This window comes from Lygodium microphyllum, chromosome 30 (genome assembly GCF_053477565.2).
Source record: "Lygodium microphyllum isolate KBCC chromosome 30, Lygodium_microphyllum_v1.1.10, whole genome shotgun sequence".
Taxonomy (NCBI): Eukaryota; Viridiplantae; Streptophyta; class Polypodiopsida; order Schizaeales; family Lygodiaceae; genus Lygodium; species Lygodium microphyllum.
Genome location: NC_141164.1, coordinates 117,431,490 through 117,447,497, shown reverse-complemented (window position 1 = coordinate 117,447,497; position 16,008 = coordinate 117,431,490).

Below are 16,008 nucleotides of genomic sequence, written 5' to 3'. Positions count from 1 at the left end.
AAAATGTATATTTCTTGGTTATGGAGATGCAGGTGAGATGGGCTATCGCCTATGGGATCCGCAAGAGGCTAGGACAGTCATATGTAGCCATGACATTGTTTTCCATGAAAAAAAGATGTATAAGTAGTTTGTTCATGTATTTGAGGTATGCATAGTGATATTTTAGGAGGAGCCTTCTGTTACCATATAGCGAGTAAGATAGCATGTAGTAGCTAATGATCCAATGGCCCATAATCATGATACTGGATAGGATGTACATGCCCTATAGCTTGCGGTCTACTAGAGATAGGCATCAATCTGATTAGTTTACACCCTCCATGGACTATATTATGGTGATAGATTCTAGTAAGCCTCTTACCTATGATGAGGCCATATACAAAGGTGATAGTCACTCTTGGGAGAGGGCCATGTCGTCAGAGTATGACTCATTGCAAAAAAATCATACGTGGGATTTGATTCCTTTTCCTAGTGGAAAGTATGCCTTACCATGCAAGTGAGTATACAAGTTGAAGAGTACCCTCAACACCCCAAGTTGGCATATAAGGGTAGGTTGGTTGTAAAGGATTTTAAGTAGGAGTATAGTGTTGACTTTGATATGGTTTTCTCTCTTGTGGTCAGGATGACTCCTATGCTTAGTATTTACTTTGGTTGCATAGTTAAATCTAGACCTTTATTAGATGTATATAAAGATGAATTTCTTACATGGAGATCCACATGATGTGATTTATATGTAGCATCCTAAAGGGCATTGAGAAAAAAGGCAAGGGATATGTAGTATGCAAGTTGAGAAAGAACCTTTATGGCCTTAAACAGATGCCAAGGAAATGCAAGTAGTAATATGGATCCACATCTCTATGTGAAGAAAGCTCATGATAGCAGCCTTATCATCTTGGTACTTTATGTGGATGATATGTTGATTGCTAGAAGAGCTCATGATGATGAGCAGGATACCTTGAAAAATTAGCTCAAGAAGAGCTTTGAGATGAAGGATATGGAATATGCCTCATATATTCTTGACATGTGCATCATGTCCCATCTCTCTAAGGGAATCTTTTTCTTATCATAGAAGGACTACATATGGAAGGTCTTTGAGCACTTTCATATGTAAGATTTTAAGCCTATTGGTTGTTTTTTATCTTTCCATATGAAGATCAATCACATAGATTGTCTCTAGTCAGGTAAGCATAAGGATGAGATGGTCAAGTTCCCTTATGCATCTCTAGTGGGGAAGTTTGATGTATGCTATGATAGTCACTTATCTAGACATAATATTTGTAGTGAAAGTTGTGGCACTCTATATGGTTACATCTAGCTTCTGACATTGGTATGTCGTAAAGGGTATCACGAGGCACGTAAAAGATGCTATAGATATGAGCATTTGATATGGTGATGAGGATACTATAGTCGTGGATTACATTGATTTGATTATGCAGGACATGTAGATAGTAGGAAGTCCAGCTCTGTGTACGTCTTTACTTTTATTGGAGGTGTTATTTTCTAGATGTCCAGGGTACAAAAATGCATGGCCTTATGTACTATTGAGATAGAGTATGTTGCTACCATTGAGACTTGCAAGGAGGCCCTATGGTTAGGCTGTTTTTTGTGAGACATACCTTGGTATTATTCTTACTCTTATGTATACTGCAGTCGAATTCTATGAGTGCTATTCAGTTGGCCAAGACTCATGACTTCCATGAAAAGCCAAAACACATTGAGGTAGACTCTTGCTTCATTAGGGAGGTGGTAGAGGTTAGATACGTTGTTAACCTAAGTGCAAGACGAGAGAAAGAAAATAAAAGAAATTTGAAGAAAATTCAAAAATGTAGAGCAAAGCAAAAAAGGGCGTCATTTAGTCTCTTGTTATCAATAATATAGGCCTTAAAGTTCAGTTCAATCCATCTTTTAGCATTGAATCCAAAACAAAACAAAGGCAATGTATTGTTAAAAATGTGGCCTTGTTTACATATCTATTACCTCGGATAATACAATGGCCCAACAAAAGGATAAGAGAAGAAAAGGCCAAGAGTGCAAGGGTAACCTTAAAAGTCGAGGCAAATGCAAAGGTGCATTTTAAAATGTAAAGATACCCCCTAAATTCTGTAAAAGAGCACCAATATCCCTCCTCTGCAAGTTGTAAATAGTAGATGGGCATAGGTGAAGGCATAATGTAAATAAAAGGGAATAGGAAAAGAGGACCTTGGCAAGATGGCCAGCCTTGCAAAAAGGGGGATGGGTGCCCAAGGGGATAAGGGCATGTATAAAAGCCAAAAAGTGAATAGAGAAGCTCATTCTTGGTGTGTGGAAAAAGTGGCTCTCCTCTTCTTCTTCTCTTCTCTTCTCTTCTCCTTCTTCGCGCTTGCTTGTGCTTGTGTTTGAGAGAGGAAGTGTAAGAGTATGAGCAAGTGAGTGTGTGAGGGTGAGGGACCGTGGTGGAGAAGCTCTCCATTTTCTCCTCTCTTCTTCTCTTCTCTTCTCTTATCTTCTCTTCTCTTCTCTTGTCTCGTGTGCACAACTATGGAGCATGGAGCTTTGTGAAAATATGTGAGATCTAGAGAATGGAAAATGCAGAAGCTATCGAGGTTGAAAGAGAAAGAGTGAGTTCATGAAGACACTGACATGACTGACTATTATACAAGTGAATTAGGTTCCAAGATTGAGACTTAGACTCATAAACACAATCTTGTGTATAAGATTGACAATGATACAGAGACTTTATTAAATGACAAAAGTACTATAACATTGCATTAGAAAAGAGAGCGAGTACAATGCTCTATAAGAAACTGGATGGTAGCATTTCTCCTACTGTGTATATGGGCTTCTAGTCTTGAGCCCACATTGCTCAATACAAAGAGGCTAAGTAGGTGTGATTGCAGAAATCTCAATACCCCTCCCCAATTACAACCAGAAGTACAAAGTGTGTAGAGGCTTCAATGAGAGCAACTCCTGCAAAGTGTGGGCACACCATAAACATGGCAAAACACTAGAGGCTGTTGAAAAAAATGCTAAGTGTGGGGACCACAAATATGGTGGACATCTAGAGGCTATAACAGGGGCCTCACAAAGTGTATAGAGGATGTAGTACAAGGCTACATGAGGGGTTTACAAGTTTATGCCCGAAGCATTAGGGCTAGGCAATACAAGGCTAAAACATTCTATCCGAATAGAAGGACTGATGAGGTTTGTTCTTCTCATGGTGGTCTTTTTCTTCTTCTTCTTCTTTTGCTCCATTTTCTTCTTCTTCTTTTAACAGCAACTAGATAGGCCTTCTGGGACCTCTTTTTGGCGTGGTAGAACTTCTCGGTGTGTCTGGTCCTTTTACAGAAGTCACAGAAAAGTTGGTCCTTCTTGCCTTTGTACCTGTTGCCAACATATAATGCTTGTTCATCTTTAGAGGTGCTTGGTTCTTCCTTAGTTTTTAGCATCTTTTCCTCCTCTAACAGTGATGCCTAGATATCAACAAGCTCAGGGTTTGGCATATTGATTAGGGTTGTTGACACATTATTATATTCAAGAGGCAAACTTTTGAGCAAAACACCAATGCAAACATCTTTTTTCATTTTAATGTTGATTCCTGCAAGTTGGGTTGGAAGTCCTTCAATGTAATTTATATGTGTGGCAAGTGATGTGCTGGACTTCATTTCAAGCCTGAAAAATTTAATCAAGAGACGATACTTTGATGACTTAGATTGTGCACCAAACAATGTGTCAAGTCTCTTCCATGTATCCTGTGAAGTATCACAGTTATCCACATGGTGGATATAGTTGTCATCTAGCTCCAGTTTGATAATAGCTTGAGCCTTATCATCATTCTTTTGCTAAGTGATTGCAAGGTCCACATCACGAGGCTTCTTCTCTTTTCCAGTGGTAATGGTCCATAGGCCTTTCTTCATCAGGATGAGTTTGATGTGGGTTTGCCAAGTGTGATGTTAGAAGATAGGCATAGGAACCCACTATAAGAAAGGGTGAATAAGGCCATATGGGTGTGAATAGCCTTAGGGGCAAGGGAAACCCTAACCCTAGCTTGGCAGAGGCTATATAAATAGCCTATAGGTCACTATCAAAAGTGGGAGAGTGTATCCAAGTTGTACTTGTAAGCAACTTAGTAAACAAGATGTTGTTCTCGTACTTTGAGCTCTCTCCTTCCTCTTGTGCACACATTCCAATGCTGCAACTCTGATTTCTCACATGGTATCAAAGCCTCCTTTGATCCCTTCAGCTTTCTATACCCTCAGCCTCACTAAGTGCACAAGATTGTCCATCATCTTCATCTTTTACCTCTTGCCTCCATAGCCAAACCAGACCCACATTTGATGGAGGACTCGGGGAGAATGAAGGAAGAGGTTTCAGTTCATGGTTCCTTCTGAAGAACTCTTTAGCAACTCAGGGTGACTCAGCCTGGCACAACAAAGGATGAGATTAGTCGACGTGGTGGACGACATTGCAGAAATCACAGATTCGACGGAGTTTTTGCAGGCGACCTGATTCGAGCTAAAGTTTGTCTGGTACAGGGCGCAATAATGGCAGCTACCTTAGGGCTATTGTAGCCCCTGTAGAGGACTATACTCACCTAAGAGTATTTGTACTGATTCATCTCCTACAGTTTGCAATGATCAAAACCCTAACTGTGGGTCTCTGGCAGCCATAGCCAGGAGCTTCAAGGTTTATCCATTTTAAAAAAATTTCAATATTTGGTCATCAACAATGATTTTAATCACTGAGTTAAATCTTCCAGAGTGAGTTATGAACCTAGGAACTTCATTTTAGTGGTTTCTCTACTCGAAAGGTCATTATCAAGACCGACATTTATCATCTCTAGCAACATGAGCTACAAATGAGTGCTTGTAAGCACTAAGGCACATTGCCTAATCATCATTGCTGCTAATACTTATATAATCTGAATGTTTTTCATCAGAAAAATAAAACAACTAAGTACCTTGCATCAAGTTGTAAGGCTATGTGTACAACTATAAACACATAGACCATCATACACTAGAAGTGTATTGCATATCTTGAGTGATATCTTCTTCAGTATATTGGTAAATGAAATTAGAGGGATGAGTGTCATTGTACTCTCCTCAGAATCATCAGCAACAAGCATTGAAATCATAGACAGTCCTTGTCCTACACAAGGGTCATCCACTGAATGATACCACGAAGAGGAGCCCGAAGTCTAGTCTAGGTTCAACTTGTTGAAGCCTAAAAAGACCATTAAACCTCGGAAGAAGCGCCTCTAAGAAAGGAACACCAAAGTCATATTTTGAAGTATTACATATGTATGCTTTTCAGTCCTTCTTCTCATTACAAATTTGAATTGCTTCCACATTTAGTGGCAAACTTGTAAGGGACTAGACATTGCCCTTGTTCTAACAAGTGATAAGACCTTCAAAATGGCCACAACATATGCTGATGTCCATCCTCAAATTCAAAAATTTGATGGCAAAGATTTACACCCATGGCAGGTCCCTATCAAGTATAAAATGATGGAGAGAGGGTATTGGCCTCTCATTCAAGGCACTAGAGCTATTAACTCTACAAATCTAGTCGATATAGAGGATGACCAACTTGGCCAGGCAATCATTATGTTACACTTAGATGAGTCATTGATTCATCATGTTGATCAACTAAATACTGCTAAAGAAAAATGGGATGAGCTTGAAAAGCTCTATGGAGCCACTGGTAAAAATACTAAAATCTTCCTTAAAATTGAATTCTTTAGCTTGGAATATTGATCAGGATAAGGCTTAGGAAAATTCATCTCGCACATGAAGGGACTTATGGCACAGCTTGCCTCAGTACAAGCTCCAATAGAGGAAGAAGATGCTATAGCTATTCTCCTAAAAGCTGTAAAACAAGTGTTTCCTACTCTTATAACCACTCTTACCAACATTCTAGATCTTACATTGGCAAGTACCATCCAATCTTGTTTGGATGAAGAAAAGAGGAACCACAAAGAAAGCAGCAACAGTTAGGCATCTTCAACTTTGCGTGATCAAGTATTGGTACATACAGCTCTCACTAGATGTTCTTTCTGTAAGAAAAAATGACATCTTGTAAATAACTGTTGGAAGAAGTATCCCGAGAAAATGAAATGTAACAAATGCAAGAAGACATGACATATCACTAGTAAATGTCCCAACACTCCTGATGTACCTAAAGAACTGGTGGCTAATTATGCCTCCAATTCATCTGAAGATCGGTTTTTTTGAGTCTTTAAACCATCTACCTAAAAACACTCTTGTAGCCTGATTTATAAAGGCATCCCAGCTGTTTAAAGGGGGGGGGCCATCTTACATGCCTTGTAATCCAATGCCACCCTGGCATTCAGGGGGGGTGTTAGAAGATAGGCATAGGAACCAACTGTAAGCAAGGGTGCATAAGGGCAGATGGGTGTGAATAGCGTTAGGGGTAGGGAAAACCCTAACCCTAGCTTGGAAGAGGCTATATAAACAGCCTATGGGTCACTATCAAAAGTGGGAGAGTGTACCCAAGTTGTACTTGCAAGCAACTTAGTAAACAAGATGTTGTTCTTTTACTTTGAGCTCTCTCCTTCCTCTTGTGCACACATTCCAATGCTGCAACTCTGATTTCTCACATGTGAAACCCGACTCCTTTGAAGCACGTTGTTGAAGAGTCATTTCCCATGTTGGATTTGCAGGAACAATAGCAAATCAACTCCAAAATTCTCAGATTTTATCAGTGGAAGAGCATATTATAGTGTGTCAAGAGACACAAGTAATGATAGTGTGAAAACACACTATGTAAAGACTATGTCTGATCTTGAATCTTCTTAGTTCGGGGTCATTGATCCTTCTTCCATATTTCCATGTCCTTTCCATCCTTTATTTGATGTTGGGATAGTAGATTAGAGTGGCACTAGGTTGCTCTAGGTGGTTGGAGAGAGAAAATGATAAGATTTTTGAGCTTAGGTGAAAATGGCTATGGAGTCACAATTAGGGTTTTTGGGGGCGACTTGGTTTTTATGACATTGCAAGAGCTATAATTGATGATTTAAGAAAAAATTAATTTGGAAATGAAGCTAACTTGTTTGGCTATCAATGCCCTATGGTGGTCACCATCAACATCGCGGACTGTAGTGATGACGACAACAGTATGAATAGCAGCAAGCACATTCTGGGCAACAACCACAAATTTTGGCAATGTCATCTTTGGAATGGCCAATGTCAAGGTGTTAAAGAATAGAAAGCTTCACTTGAGCAAAGACATAACTCTCTAGAAGGAAGCTTCCAAAGATATGACCTCTATGATGAGATATAAAAGGTCCAAGTACAGTAGGTCCTGTCTGGCTATGGCAGTCATCATGATTGAAGATGAAGTTGAAAAAATGAAGTCCTGAGCTGAATGTGAGCTAGGCAGAGATGATCAAAGGTGAGAAGAGACTAGAGAGGTAGTGCTATACTCAGCTGAGCTGCTTTGATACCATGTGAAAAGACGCAGGATTTAGAGCATGGCAGATGCGGAAGCTATGGAGGTTGGAAGAGAAAGAGTGAGTTCATGAAGACACTGACATGACTGACTGGTAGTAACACAAGTGAATTAGGTTCCAAGATTGAGACTTGGACTCATAAACACAATCTTGTGTATAAGACTGACAATGACACAGAAACTTTACTGAAGGACAAAAATATTATGACATTGAAAAGAGAGCAAGTACAATGCTTTATAGGAAACTAAATGGTAGTAGTTCTCCTACTGTGCATATGGGATTCTAGTCCTGAGCCCACACTGCTCGGTACAAAGAGGCTAAGTAGGTGTGATTGCAAAAATCTCAACAAGCTTGAGGGTGGAGGATTGAGATTGCTTGAGCTCGCAACTCAAATCGTAGAGCTACTGATGTGCTTGAGATAGAAAGATACTCGATCGGGTATTGAGGTAAGCTCATTACACTTATAGGCTTGAGAGCACGTACGGTTATGTTGTGAGAGGTAGCCATTAGCATTCAAGTTGAAAAGCTTGAACAATAAGAGGTCCGTGGGTTGTCTTGGCAGTCGTGATGAGCAAAAGCTCCCACATTTTGGTTCTGTTTGCCGGGACCAACGAATTTGAGTCTTCAGCGCTTGTGCACTTCAAATTGAGCATTGGAGGGTTTTCCCTGAACTAGTGCTTGAAGTAGATAGGTAGGAAGAAAGAGCATTTGATCTTCGTTACAAGTAAGTGTCTTGGATTTTAAAGTTTGGATGAGTTGGCTTGATTAGCATTAGTATTTTCTTGTGATTTTTAGACATTTAGATAGGAAAAATAGGGAAAGAAAAAGAAAACCACATTAGGGTTTTGTGTAACAACAGGCCTAAATCAAGGGAAAACGGGGTTGTAATCTGGAAAAAGAAGAGGAAAATACATCCAAAGAGTGTTAGAGAGGGGGTCTAAAACCTTGAGGAAGAGGGAAGTGAGCTCATTTTTGGTTTCTAAGCTTTGAGAGAGAAATGAAATGATATATTGATGTCTACAAAAGGCCAAAATGACCTATGAGATCATGAGTTACAATCATGTGTATGATGGTACAACTGTCTGGGCAAAATATGTAGCACAAAGCAAAATAAGAAAGGAAACTAACCATGGCTATGTGTAAAACATAAAGCTCTATCTAGTAAGAATGAGCTCCAAATGGTACAATCTCATGTGGGTATGGAGGGCCTAGCTCTAGCCCAAGCAATAATCCCATGTATCCACCTATGAGGGCGTCATTGATGTCTGTGTCGAGGCCTAGGATGTCTGGATCGGCTAAGCTGAACGGCTTGATCAATTAGTACTCCTTGTCCGTGTTTGGACTATGGTGGTGAGAGAGGCTCTTGTGTTTGGACTATGGTGGTGAGAGAGGCTCTCGTGTGGACTGTGGCTGTAACTGTATTGAAGTCTTTTGAGTCTCCTTTGCAAATAAGTCTGTGAGCTGCCTCTGTGAAGGGCATCAGTGTCCTGGAGTAGTTGTACTCCTGAGGCGCATGTCATGAAGTTGTTGTATCTCAAGAAGAAAGAGGCAAGGCATCACTGATCGATAAAATCCATGACTTTGGATAGTGGTCCAAATTCATCTCTAAAGAGACAGTGGAAACAACCATGGACCTCATAATACACTGGGCAACAGCAAATATAATGCTCCTTTGTCTCTGGCTCTAATTGGCATATCTACCATATGCGCCCCTATGGTGAGATGGATCTATATCAGCCAGTCTCAATCTCTAGCTGATGTGAGGAGGTGCACAACTGGCCAATAGTATATTTGATCCCATGGGAAAGGTGGGTGTCCATGTATCTCGAGTGAACATTAAATCCATCATCTGTAGTATGAAGGAAATGCTTGCTATAGAAAGCCATCTTTGTTCCTAGCTAACTATGTCCGCTTGATATCCAACTGGGTAAGATCCATCTTGATGATCTTGCGAATCTCTAACTTGCTTAGAGCAAGAGATGGTGCATCAAGGGAGTACTTGAAGGGGGGTAACTTGTCCATGCTAAAGCCATGCAGCTCAAACTAGGTCGATATCTGTGCATACCAACATGAAGTATCACCCTCTCTGGCAAGCTTCTTGGAGGACTCAAGGGCCAATCGTGTATATTTGTGTTTGGGTAAGTCCCATAGGCTTGTATGTATGCAACCGATCAGGTGAGGGCCTCTACCAAAATGAGTGTAGCTGCTATCTCGGCTCTGATGATCTCATGTGGCATTGAGGCCTTACATGTGATTATCCTGGATATCATGGACACTAGGGGTTTCTCTGTCGACCTCCATCCATCATAAGTGCACCCTAATCTGCTATGGTGGTCAAGATTGGGCCCCCATATCTATACTCCATAAAGTAGTGTGGATGTGACCAGTGAAGAGCCATAGCTTGGGATGGGGTTCTTGGAATTGCACCTGTGAGCACATCCTCTCCAAACTACCTAGTGCTGTGTATCCGCGATGTTGAGATGACAAGCTCAACACATGCAGACATTAATGATGGACCGCCTGGTTAGATGGGTCCACACGTCTACACTTAGCACGTCGTGGTCATTATGACTCTCACATTGCCACTGACTCATTACTTATTATATTCAGGTTATTACACCTATTTACAGCTGGCATAGTTATATCGCCAGTCGACTAGTGTAGTCTGTTAGGCATTGTTTGACTTAGTAGGCCACTTTCCTTTATGTTGTATCTTATCTATACTTTGTGTACATTGTAAAGTGTGTGAAAGAAGAAGAAGAAACCAACAAGAAAACGTTTTGGCCTCCATCTCTCTTCTTGTCTCTTGAGTGAGCTTCTCCTTGCGCATTCTGTGTGTGTTCGGCACAGCATCTTGAGCAAGTCTCCCCATCACGCGATTCTTGACATGGTATCAGAGCCGCACCACTGAGAGAGGTTGATTTCGAAGGCTGAAGTGAAGGAGATAAAGCAAGGTTTGAGCAAGCAAGCCACGGGTAAGAAGCTCTCCCATCCTTCCACTCTTTCTCTAGGATAGTGCATGTGGAGGCACTAGAAGCAGGGTTGAGCAAAAATCTCAGATTGCTGTGAGATTTGGTGTGCTAGTAGAGCACTGTATATCCTGCAAGAAAGCCCTTTATCTGTAATTTTTGAGGTGTTTGCAGGAAGCAAACATAAGGTTTATTTGTAAACAGGTTGCAGATTACATGTACTGTTGAGCAATTAGTGAAAAAGGTTGCTTAGTGTATTACTGTGTACGTGTTGTGGAAGATTGCAGAAGATTAGCTTGCTGTGTTATATCCTTGTTTGGGATAATAGCAGAGAACAATGGAAATTCCATCATTGAGAAGCTCGACAAGAACAACTACCCTTCATGGAAGTTTCGTGTGATGAACTTCCTCATTGGAAAGGGCCTTTATGAGTTTGTCTCAGGTGAAGAAAAGGAGCCAGAGCTGGGTATCCCTCCGACTGTAGATGAGTTAAAAGCATGGAAAGAGTGGAATGCGAAAGACAAAAAGGTGATGTACTGGCTATCTGCAGTAATTGATAATACTATGTTGGGACATATCAGGCATGCAGAAACTTCACATGCAGCTTGGACAATTTTTGAGAGCATATTTTTAGTAAATACAAAGGCATGAAAGATTCAACTCAAGCAAGAGTTGAATGCCTTGAAGAAAGGAAAAATGTCTGTCAATGAGTATGTGTTGAAGGTGAGGAGTATTACAGATGCTTTAGCAGCGATTGATGCAGTGCCGAATGATGATGATTTGGTTTCATCCACTCTGAGTGGCCTTAACAATGAGAAGGCATGGAAATTATTTGTTACTTTAGTATATATATGGAAGCCATTTCTAGATTTTGATGAGCTGATCTCTCTCACGATTACTGAAGAGATCAATATGCAGGGTGATTCGTTTGAAAGAAATGGTGAACATGTCCAAGCATTTTACTCGAGTTCAGAATGGGGACGTGGTAGATCCTCTTCGAGAGGTCGTGGTATGGGACGTGCTGGCAATAACCAGCAAAACAAATCAATCAACAGTTTGGTGAAATGCAGGTTTCTGGAGGTAGAGGAAACTTTAGAGGTAGGGGGAGCTCTAGAGGAAGAGGTGGATGACATAATAGAGGTTCTGGAAATTCTGCTATTGTTTGCCATTATTGTGGCAAAATAGGCCATATTGCAGCCCATTGCTATGCAAAGAAGGATGATATTTGTAGTGGTAAATTGCAGCAAGGGAACTATGCATCGTCTTCACGACAGAATGAAGACAAAAATGAGCATCTGTTTGTTATGCAGCATATGCTGAATGCTGTTACAGGAAAGGGAACACATGATGATGTTTGGTATGTTGATTCAAGTGCATCCAATCATATGACCAGCCATGCAAAATGGTTTGGAGAGATGCAGGATTTGCAAAATATAGGTTATGTGCAGACGGGTGATGATTCATGCCACCCAATTTCACACATTGAAAAAGTTCCCTTGTCCTTGCATGATGGTAAGACAAAGAGTCTTTCAGATGTATTACATGTGCCATCTATTACAAAGAACTTGGTGTCAGTCGGTCACATGGTAGAGCAAGGGCTGCAAGTCAGATTTAATGCAAAGGGCTACTTTGTAAAAGACTTCAATGACAAGTGCAGGTTGGTTGCAAAGGGAAGTAGAGTTTGACATATGTTTACTCTGGATGCTGGAATTCCTACTATGAATGCTGCTATGTTTGCTAAAGGAAAATGTGTTGTTGCAGATATTGAAATTTGGCATAAACGCATTGGACATACAAATATACAAAGACTGAAATTAATGCAGTCTAAAGGGTTGGTTACAGGTTTGCCTACATTTAGAATTGCAGAATTTCATAAGGTATGCGAAGAATGTTAGTTTGGTAAGCAGGCAAGACAACCCTTTTCACATGATAGAGATGTAAGCAAAAATATCCTTGATGTTGTGCATACAGATATTTGGGGGCCTACACAAAATGTATCTGTTGGAGGCAGTTTATACTTTGTCACATTCATTGATGATTGTTCTAGAAAGCTGTGGGTATATTTTATGAAGGAAAAGAGTGAAGCGTTTAAGCACTTTAGAACTTTCAAGGCTGCAGTTGAAAGAGAAACAGGCTTGAAAGTAAAGTTCTTGAGGGTAGATGGAGGGGGAGAGTACCTCTCGAATGAGTTCAATGATTTTCTGAGGTCTCATGGGATAAAGAGACAGTTCACATGCAGGTATATCCCATAGCAAAATGGAGTTGCAGAAAGGAAAAACAAGCATATTGCAGAAGTTGCACATGTCTTGATGGCTGAAAAGAATATGCCTAAGTATTCTTTGTTTGAGGCTGTTCATACTGCTGTTTATATTATGAACAGAACCCCCACAGCTACAGTTCATGGTATGACATATGCTCCTGAAGAATGCTTTATTGGCAAGAAGTCTCATGTATCGCTCTTGAAGGTATTTGGCTGTGTTGCATATGTTCATGTGCCAGATGAGCTATGGAAGAAGCTTGATCCAAAGGCAGAAAAATGTGTTTTTAGTGGATACTCTTTAGAGCAGAAAGGGTATCGTTGTTATAACCCTATCACATGTAAGTTCATGAGCAGGGATGTCATCTTTGATGAAATGGGCAGTTGGTATGCATCTGGTGGTGATGCATTGGATGATGATGATGATTATGACACTCATGTGCATGCTGAAAAGCATAATCACGGACTCTTAGTGGACCAGAGACATCATCTGGTAGTCCTTGGTCTGGGAGACTAAGGAGTAGCTCTACATCTTCAGGTGCATCTAGTAGCACTACAGGTAAAGACAAAGGAAAGAATAAAGTGTCAGATGGCATTGATGCAATTCTTGATGGAGACTCCAGTGGCTTAGAGAGCTTGGATGATGAGCTTGGCATTCCTTCAGTGAGGACTTCAAGTGTGCAGAGAGCACGCGTCAATGCAAAGACTCTATTGAGTGATCCAATGGTACGCAGGTCTAGCAGGGTGAGATACCCTGTTAACAGATTTGGTTTTGAAGGTTATGCAGCTCACCATTATGCTTATATGGTGAAAGTGATTGAGGATGTTGAGCCCACATGTTTTGAGGAGGCTATTGGTCATGCTCATTGGGATGCAGCAATGGATGAGGAGATGGCTGCATTAGAGGCCAATAAGACTTGGGATCTAGTATCATTGCTGAAGGGCAAGAAAGCTATTGGATGTAAGTGGGTTTATAAGATTAAGCACAATGCAGATGGTTCTATTAGTAGGTACAAAGCTAGGCTGGTTGCAAAAGGCTATGCCCAGTCATATGGCATAGATTATGAAGAAACCTTCAGTCTAGTTGCTAGGATGGCAACTATCAGATGTGTGATTACTTTGGTAGCAGCCAAAGGTTGGAGGTTGTAGCAAATGGATGTGAAGAATGCCTTCTTGCATGGTGATTTGCAGGAAGAAGTGTATATGGATTAGCCAGCAGGTTATGAAGATGTAGAGCATCCCACATATGTGTGCAGGTTGAAGAAGGTGCTCTATGGGCTCAAGCAAGCACCTAGAGCATGGTCTGACAAGATCAGAGAGTATCTTGTCAATATTGGCTTTTATATTTTTGATGCTGATCACTCACTTTATGTGAGAAAGGAAGATGCAAGTTTGGTCATCATAGCCATCTATGTGGATGACTTGATTATTACAGGTGATGGTGATAGTGGGATTGCTGAAGTCAAGGACTTTTTGAAGAAGAAGTTTGAGATGAAGGATTTAGGTGAGCTAAGGTACTTCCTTGGCATTGAGCTGATCAGATATGATGATGGTATATGGCTATCCCAAAGACAGTATGGCTTGGATATGTTGTCCAAGTATGGTATGACAGCATGCAAACCACTTTCAGTCCGTTGGAGCAGAATGTAAAGTTGAGTGCTGATGTTGGGGATGAAATAGAAGACCCTACTATGTTCAAGAGAATAGTGGGGAGTTTGATCTACATGACCATTACAAGGCCAGACTTGAGCTACGTTGTTGGTCTTGTGAGTCAATTTATGCAAGTACCTAGAAAGCCACATTTGGATGCAATCAGTCGCATATTGAGATATGTGAAGTCCACATTACATTATGGAATTTTCTATGAGGCAGATACTGATGTACAGGTGTTTGGATACACAGATGCAGATTGGGCTGGTAGTATGTCTGATAGAAGATCTACTAGCGGATACATGTTCTCTCTTGGTAGTGCAGCAGTTACTTGGAGCAACAAAAAGCAATCTACAGTTGCTTTGTCGAGTACAGAGGCTGAGTATAGAGGTGTTGCTGTTGCAGCATGTGAGGTAGTATGGGTACAAAAGTTATTGGCTTATTTAGATGTGCAGGTGGAAGGTCTAGTTGTCATTTATTGTGACAACATGAGCAGTATACAGTTTGCTAGGAACCCTATGTTCCATGCCAGGACAAAACATATTGAGGTACACTATCACTTTGTGCAAGAGAAGGTACTAGCAGGTGAGATTGACTTGGTGTATGTCAGCACACAGGATCAGATAGCTGACATCTTCACGAAGGCATTGGGTACAGAGAAGCTTCAAAAGTTTCGAAGCTTACTTGGAGTTGTAGAGATGCAGTTGAGCTTAAGGAGGAGTGTTGAGATGACAAGCTCAACACATGCGGACATTAATGATCGACCGCCTGGTTAGATGGGTCCACACGTCTACACTTAGCATGATGTGGTCATTATGATTCTCACATGGCCACTGACTCATTACTTATTATATTCAGGTTGTTACACCTATTTACAACTGGCATAGTTATAGCGCCAGTCGACTAGTGTAGTCAGTTATGCATTGTTTGACTTAGTAGGCCACTTTTCTTTATGTTGTATCTTATCTATACTTTGTGTACATTGTAAAGTGTGTGGAAGAAGAAGAAGAAACCAGCAAGAAAACGTTTTGGCCTCCATCTCTCTTCTTGTCTCTTGAGTGAGCTTCTCCTTGTGCATTCTGTGTGTGTTCAGTGCAATATCTTGAGCACCACGCAATTCTTGACACGCGAGTCAGTCTAGTGTCTGCTACCTCTCGCATAGAAAAGGTGGGCCCTGTGAATAAGACTCCGAGGTATGTATAAGAATCCATATACTCCAGCTCCTCAGATCCATATGTGAATTTAGATGTTGATCTCCTGATCCATTGCAGTCTAGTATTAAATACCATGACCTTGGTTTTCCCAAGGTTCGTTGAAAGCCCACTGTCCAAAGTATAGGAGTGGAATGCATTCAAGTGTCTCTGTAGACCCTCTGGAGAGTCAGCTATCAATACAATGTCATCTGCATACAATAGGAGAGGTATCCAAGTGCCAGCTAGTGGACCTCCTCTATCTTCTTCCTTTGAAATATAATAAAAAATCCCATCAATGTACATGCCAAATAATGTCAGAGAAAGGGGGCATCCCTGCTTCACCCCAATAGTGGAGTAAATAGGTGTCGAAAGTCCCACAGGTGTCTGGACTCTATCCACAACTCTCTCATATAGTGCCAAAATACCCCAATTGAGCTCTTTCGGTACTCCCATGGCATGCAATCCATGTATCAGCTTGTCTCTTGGTACTGTGTC